Here is a 9,071-nt window from a genome sequence, read left to right as displayed (position 1 = left end):
AATGTTGTACACAGTTCTTTTAGTTAATGTATGATAACAGCATTGTCTAGAAATTCATCATGTTTACTAGTGGTCTGTTTTCATTTCAATGTTTAAAAGAATGCTTTAACATCTACAATGATAGATTTTACAGTCATGTCAATCTATTGACATGACTTTTCCACATATTGTTAAAATGTTATTATTCAGTTGAAACTACTGATTTACTTCTCAAAATTAAATTTAAAACATAGTTTATACATGGTTCTCCTATGTAGTCCTTCTGCTTAAAAGAAATTCATATTCATTACCTACACTCAGTAGACACAGGAAAATAACATGCTTTACATTTTGGATACATGATTTCTAGATAATCCAGTTTATATTCAGCTAACTTAGTTCCATATTTAAAAATGAAATGGTCATTTGGTAATATATACCAATATTTATGGACATGAGAATTTGTGCATCTATGTCTGTATGCGTGGAAATTTTCATATTCATACTTTTAAGTTTCTCTGTTTTAGACTGTTTCTCCAGGTATTTATTGAAATATTGATGTGAGTTTTCTTGCCAGGAAACTGAGGCCACACAAGGTGAGTTCCAGCACATAGCACTGGCCCAGGAAGAGTTTAAGACAATTGCTCCCAGTGATTAAGTGACCACCCAGCTTCCAGCACACTGGACTAGGCTCATGAGGTTTCCTGGGCCTAACTCAGCTACACCCAGTGACCTTCTTTCAACCTAGGGAGCTGAAGCCATATGAGGTGAGTTTCAGCACAGCGCTGTCCCAGGCAGATTTTAAGACCATCGCTCCAAGTGGTTAAGTGCCTGCCAAGCTTCCAGGCAAACTGTACTAGGCTTGCATGGTATTACAGGCCTAAGTGAACACCCAGAAAACTTATTTCAACCTGGAGAGCTAAACCTACATGAGGTGATTTCCAGCTCATGGCACTGGCTTGGGGAGAGTTTAAGAACATCACTCCCAATGGTTAAGTGCCCACTAAGCTCAGGAGGTTTCCTGGGACTAACTGGACCATGCCCAGAGACTTTTGTTCAAACTAGGGAGCTGAGGGCACATGAGGTGAGTTGCAGTGCATCAGTGTGAGCTGAAGGAGAGCTTTGGACCATCAACTCCAGCAGTTAAGCACCAACCCTGCTTCCTGGAACACCAGAGGTGGCATGAGAAGTCCTGTGGGCCTGACTAGGCCACACTCAGGAACCTCATTAAGTCCCAGGAGACCAAGGAGTAGGAAGCAATTTTCAACATGCTCAGGGGAAGCTTTGGCACATGGATTGAAATAAGGGAATATAGGAAAATGATAAGACAAAAGACCAAAATGCAATCTCAAACTTCTAGTCCATTCCAAGAGGGCCTAAGAGCCAGGTTCACAGAAGAAGTCATACACCTGAAATGCCTGAAATGATAGCAAGTGAAATAAAGAAGCAACTCTGGGAAGCTATAAAGAAACTCAAATTAGAAATAATCTCCCATTTAAAAGAAGAAATGATAAAATTAATGAAAGAAAAGCTGAACACATCCAAAGATGACAGTTAAAAAACTAGAGAAACAAAACAAAAAGAGAGAATCTCTGGAGGAACAATATAAGAAACAAACAGAATAAATAAAGTAGATTCTAAGAGATATACAGGAAATCAAAAAGTCCATTGAAAGTTGTCAAAACAAGCTTAATAAAAGTGAAGATAGAATTTCAGACCTCGAAGACAAGATTGCAGCTAGTGAACAGGAAAGAAAAGATCTCTTAAAAATAACAAGGAATCAGGAAATGAGAATTAAACAGTAGCAAGATGATGCAAAGAAAAACAACATAAGATTAATAGGGAATAATGTAAAAGAAGCAGACAACAAAAATTATATGAAGAGGCTATTCACAGAAGTGATAGCTGAAAATTTCCCAAATATGAGAATGGAAACTGACATCAGAATCAGTGAAGCACAAAGAACCCCAAATAGCCATAACCAAAATAAATCTACAACCAGACATATAACAATCACCATACTAGAAATCCAACATAAGAAAAGAATATGAAAAGCTGTTAGAGAGAAGAGACAGATTACCTCTAAAGGAAAACCTATCAGAATCACAGCAAACTTCTCAACACAAAAAATGAAGTCAAGCAGAGCATGGAGTGAAGTATTTCAGAACCTCAAAGGAAATAACTTTCAGGCCAGACTGATGTACCCTGCAAAACTGTCCCTCAAAGTGGATGGAGAAATAAGATACTTCCATAACAAAGAACAGCTGAAGAACTTCATGATTACCAAATCAGTCCTGTAAAGAATATTGAAAGACATTCTACATAGACAGGAAAAAAACCACTAAACAAGGCAGACAATCAAGGAGAATGGAAAGATAAAGATAAAATAGCAGAAAGATAACATGTCAACAATAAACCAATACATAACAGTTATAACAATTATGCAAATGGTCTTAATTCACCAGTTAAATGAAACAGACTGGCAGAATGGATCATGAAACAACATCCAACCATATGCTGTCTATAAGAAACCCATCATATCCAGAAGAAAACACATAGACTAAACATCAAAGGATGCACATCATGCAACAGGAACCCAGACAAAAGTAAGGGTAGCTATTCTGTTTGCAGACAATGTAAACTTTAAACCAAGAATAATGCAAAGAGATAGAGAAGGTCACTACATATGAGTTAGGGAAAAATTTCAACAGGAAGAGTAACTAACTTACAAGAAATTCCAGAGCACCCAGCTATACAAAGCAAGTATTAACATAAATGAATAATCAAATAAGCAGTAACACAATTATAACAGGAGACCTGAACACACCATTGACACCAAGGAACAAATGAATCAGACAGAAAAACAGCAAAGAAATAAGAGAACTGAATGATATCTGTGAACAAATGGACTTGATGGACATAGAGAAAGTGTTTCATCCAACAACATCAGAAAATACACTCTTCTCAGCAGTACATGGGACATTCTCTAAAATAGACCCTATAGTAGCCCACAGAACATATGTAAGTAAATGCAAAGGAATTGAAATTATCACATGCATGTAATCAGATCATAGTGCCATGACACTAGAAATTAATCATAAAAGAAAATGCAAAATCCGCACAAAAACATAGAAATTCAATCATATACTCTAGAGCAATAGGTGGGCCACAGAGGAAATTAAATAAGAAATTCAACAATATCTACAAGCAAACAAAAATACAAATACAACTTACTGGAATCTATGGGATGCAATGAAAGCAGTCCTCAGAGAAAAATTTATTGCACTGAGTTCCCACAACACAAAATCAGAATGAACACAAATAAACAACCTGATGCTACATTAGCAACATCTAGAAAAAGAAGAGCAAGTCAAGCTCAAAGCCAAAAGAAGGGAGGAAATTTTAAAAATTAGAGCAGTAATTAATACAATAGAGACTAAGGAAACAATCAAAAGAATCAATGAATCAGAGTTGGTTCTTTGAAAGAATAAATAAAATTGATACGCCCCTAACCAACCTTATTCAAAAAGGATAGAAAAAGCTCTAATTCATTCCAATAAGGAAAGAAAGAAGGTGAAATCAGTACAGACTCTGTGGAAATAGAGAAGATCATCAACACCTATTTCAAAAACCTCTACTCTCATAGGTTCGATAACACAGGGGAAATAAACAGATTCCTAGAAACATAAATTAACAAAGCTGGGTTCAGAAGATGTAAAAATGCAATTTATATATATCAATTTATACCTATACAATATCAATTTATATTAATGAAATTGAAAATTTAATTAAGTTCTTACCAACAAAAAAGAGACCAGGCTCAGACAGATTCACTGTGGATTTCTACAAAAAATACAAAGAATACTTAATGCCAACAGTTCTCAAACTCTTCAATGAAATAAAAAGGGAAGCAATTCTTCCGAAGTCATTCCTGGAAGCAAATATTACTCTAGTACCAAAACCTGAGAAAGATCCAACTAAAAAGAGAACTACACACCTCTCTAATGAACACTGATGCAAGAATTTTCAATAACATATAGGCAAACAGGATGCAGCAAATCATCAAGATCACAAACCATGACCAAGTGGGATTCATCCCAGGTATGCAGAAATGGTTCAACACACATAAATCAATAAATGTAATCCACCATATCAATAGAGCCAAAAGTAAGAATCACATGATAATTTCTATAGATGCAGAAAAAGCTTTTGATAAGGTCCAACACTCATTCATGATCAGAACCTTACAGAGAATTGGAATAGATGGTTTTTACCTCAATATGATATAGGCCATCTATGACAAACCAACAGCCAGCATCATATCGAATGATCAAAAACTGAAAGCTTTTACCCTAAAATCAGGCACAAGACAAGGATGTTCCTCATCTCCATTCTTATTCACCATAGTACTAGAAACGCTAGCCAGAGCAATTAAAAGAGAGAGAAAAGGAGTAAATATAGGAAAAGAGGAAGTTAAATAAGTATTATTATTTGCAGATGACATGATACTCTACATAGAAGACACCCCAAATTCCCATTGAAAGACTCCTAGATACAATAAATAAATTCATCAATATAGCTGGATATGAAGTCGATACTCAAAAATCAATAGCATTCCTATACACTAACAACAAAATCACTGAGAGAGAATTAAGTGAACCCATACCATTCACACTAGCATCCAATAAAATGAAATACTTCAGAATTAATCTAACAAAAGAAGTAAAAGTTCTATGCAGGAGAAAGTATAATGCCCTGAAAAAAGAAACCAAAGAGGATCTCAGAAAATGAAAAGACATCCCTTGTTCATGGATAGGAAGAAAAAATATTGTGAAAATGCTCATTCTCCCAAAACTGTTATACAAATTCAATGCAATCCTAAAGAAAATATCACTTTCATACTTCATGGATATAAAGAAATCACTCCTAAAACTCGTCTGGAACCAGAAGAGACCTTGAATAGCAAAAGCAATTCTAAGCAGTAAAGGCAAGGTAGGAGGCATCACAATCCCTGATTTGAAGTTATACTCCAGAGCTACTGTAATAAAATCAACATGGTTCTGGAATAAAAACAGATATTAAAATTAATGGAATAAATTACAAGATACAACCACAACTACAAACAAACGCAACCACCTTATGTTTGATAAAGGACCCAAACATGTTCACTGAAAGAATGATAGTCTCTTTAGTATTCTTGAAAAACTGGCTCTCTATATGCTGAAAAATAAAACTAGTATCATGCCTGTCACCATGTACTAAACTAAAATCCAAATGAATCAAATCTAAATAATAAAGCAGTAACACTAAATCTGTTGGAAGACAAAGTAGGTAAAAATGTTGAAGACATAGGGGCAAGTAGAGAATTCATGAACAGGAATCAACCCATATTGGAAAACCCATACTTCCCAGAGTCAATAACTGGGATCATGTCTTATTAATGAGTTTCTACATGTCAAACAAAATCTCCAGCATAGTGAAAAGAAAATCCACAAATTGGAAAAAAAAACTTAATGAACTTTCCCTCATACAAAGAACTTCTGTCTAAAAATATAAATAATTAAAAAATCAGAATGCTGACATTCAAAGACCCTTTCCAAAAATGGTCATCTGAAATGAATTCACAGTTTTCAGATGAAGAAATACAAAAGGTAAATAAATACATGCAAAAATGTTCATCATCATTAGTTATTTAAAAAATGCAAAATAAAACAACATTTGGATTCCATCTCACTTCTGAAAGAATGGCTAGGATCAAGAAAACTGGCAGCAACAAATGTTGGAGTGCCTGTGCAGAAAAAGAAGCACTCCTGCACTTTTGGTGGGAGTGTAAACTGGTACAACCACTGTGGAAGTCAGTCTGAAGATTCCTCAAAAAGCTGTTTGGAAGTCCCATTTGACCCAGTTATTCCACTGCTAGAGATATTCCCAGAAGAACAGAAAACATCCTACCAGGTGACATATATGCACCGATGTTTATAGTAGCATAGTTTATAATTAGCCAGATTTTGGAAACAGCCTAAGTGTCTATCTAATGAGGAATGGATAAAAAGTTATGGTATTTTTATACAATGGAGTACTACTCAGCTATAAAGAATGATCACATTTAGATATTTATAAATAAATGGATGCAATTTGAGACCATACTCATGAGCAAAATAAATCAAACTCACATATATAAATACCGTATAGTCTCCCTAGTGTAAGCAATAGTAAGACTACTTAAGATTTAATGGTAATTATGGTTCTCCACTACATTGCTTTGAAGCCTTATAATCTTTTCATTCATTAGTTGGAATGGATTTATTATGTTTTGTTTGATTTTATTATGTGTGATGGTATTAACAGTTATTTTGAAGAAAATACATTATGACAGCCATTGCTGATTTAATATCATCTTGCTTTGATGTCCTACCATGCTTCTGTTCTGTTTCCATTGGTTCTATCATGTTGTATCTTATTGAAATGCATTATGTGTGAGAGTATAAACAAAATTTTAGTGGAAAATGAGATAACAGTATAGTCACTGTTCATTTTCTGTTATTTGGTTTGGAATGTCCTGTAATACTTTCACTCTCTTGAATGGTTTTATACTATTTTATGTTTGATATTAATATATGTGAAGGTAACTACTATTAATATCTGGTTGTCTTGTTGTGAAGTGCTGTGTTGCTAACATTGTTCTTTTCTGATCTGCTTTATCCTGTCCTCTTTTATCTTAATGTCTTTAAAATAAAAAATACTGAAATGAAAAAATTCATATTATTTTAAGAAAATTGAAGGTATAGACAATGACCTAATTTCTACTTTTAATATTAGTAATTTATAGATTATACATGAGAACAAATTAAAGTATAAACTTGTAGAATTTATGAAACATAGTGAAAAATTAATTGAAATAAAATATGCATTTTAGATTGGATCTTTTATGTAACTATATGTATTATAAATATTAGACAAATTTTAACTATTTCATTTGATTTCCTATCAAAATTAAGTAGTTGAATAATCTGAATATTTTAATCTTAAAATATTAAGTCAAAAATGAATTATATTTTCAATTTGTAAAAAAAAAAAAAAAAAAAAAAAAAAAAAAAAAAAAAAGAGGGCACAGAAACCCATCCCAGCCTGGCAGAACTCTCTTCATTGCTGGGGGTGGGGGGGCGCGGTTTCCTGCCAGGACCAGTAAGTCTGGCTGAGTCGCGGAACACCGTCCCAGCCTGGCGGACCTCTCTCCCTCACTTGGAACAACACTTGAAGCTTGAAAATATAGGAAAATGACAAAACAAAAGACCAAAATGCAATCCCAAACATCCAGCCCATCCCAAGGAAGCCTAGGAGCCATGTGCATAGAAGAAAATACACGCCACATACCTGAAATACCTGAAATAATAGTAACTAAAATAAAGAAGCAACTCTGGGAAGCCTTAAAGGAATTCAAACTAGAAATAATCTCTCAGGTAAAAGAAGAAAGGATAAAAGAAATGAAGGAGATGATGAACATATCTAAAGAAAACACTGTTTAAAAAATGGAAGAACTAAACAAAAAGATAGAATTCCTGGATGAACAATACATGGAACAAACAGAATATATAAAGCAGATGCAAAAAGATATACAGGAAATCAAAAACTCAATTGAAAGTTGTAAAACTCTCCTCAATGAAAGTGAAGATAGAATTTCAGATCTTGAAGACAAGATTGCAGCCAGTAAACAGGGAAGGAAAGATACTTTAAACATAACAAGAAATCAGGAAATAACAATTCAACACCTGCAAGATGATGCAAAGAGGAACAACATGAGGTTGATAGGGATAAATGAAAAAGAAGGGGACAACATAAAGGATGTCAAGAGGATATTTAGAGAAATAATAGCTGAAAATTTCCCAAACATGAGATTGGAAACTGATATCCAGATCAATGAAGCATATAGAACTCCAAATAACCATAACCAAAATAAAACTACACCCAGACATATAATAATGGCCATCCCAGAAACTGAACAAAAGAATAGAATATTAAAAGCTGTCAGAGACAAAAGACAAATCACCTATAAAGGAAGACCTATCAGAATCACAGCAGACTTCTCAGCACAAACGATAAAGTCAAGAAGAGCATGGAGTGAAGTATTTCAGATCCTAAAGGAAAACGATTTCCAACCTAGACTGATGTACCCTTCAAAACTGTTCTTCAAAATGGTTGAGAAATAAGATACTTCCACGACAAAAAACAGCTGAAAAACTTCATGATCACCAAGGCAACCCTGCAAAGAATACTGAAAGACAGCCTAGATACTTTTAGGAAAAAATCACTAAACAAAGCAGACAATTAAACCCAACAGAAAGATAAAGATGCAACAGCAGAAATATAGCATGTCAACAATAAACCAATATATAATAGTTACAACCATTAATGTAAATGGTCTCCATGCAACAATTAAAAGAAACAGACAGGCAGAATGGATCAAGAAACAAAATACAACCATATGCTATTTACAAGAAACCCATCTAACCCAAAAAGATACTCACAGACTAAAAGTCAAAGGATGGAAAACAATACTTCATTGCAACAGGAACTGCCCCCCCAAAAAAATGGGGGTAGCTATTCTGTTTGCAGACAATGTGAACTTCAAGCCAATAATGATCAGAAGGGATAAAGAAGGACACTATTTACTGGTTAGTGGAAAATTCCAAGATGAATAGATAACTATCTTAAATATATATGCACCAAATTCCAGAGCAGCCAGTTATATAAAACAAGTACTAACAGAAATGAAAAATGAAACTATCAGTAACACAGTTCTAACAGGAGATCTTAACACACCATTGACAGCAATGGACAGATAAACCAGACAGAAAATCAGCAAAGAAACAAAATAACTGAAAATGCACCTGGGAACAAATGGACTTAATAGACATATACAGAGTATTCCATCCAACAACAACAGAATACAATTTCTTCTCAGCACTACATGAGTCATTCTCTAAAATAGACCATATATTAATTCACAGAACATATTTAAATAAATGAAATTGGGTGGAAATTATCCCCTGCATGCTAACGGACCATAGCACTATGAAATTTGACATTAATGA

Source organism: Cavia porcellus, unplaced genomic scaffold (assembly GCF_034190915.1).
Source record: "Cavia porcellus strain 051 isolate PalLab524CR breed Dunkin Hartley unplaced genomic scaffold, mCavPor4.1 scaffold_4, whole genome shotgun sequence".
Lineage (NCBI taxonomy): Eukaryota > Metazoa > Chordata > Mammalia > Rodentia > Caviidae > Cavia > Cavia porcellus.
Note: the sequence above shows the minus strand (reverse complement) of the source record.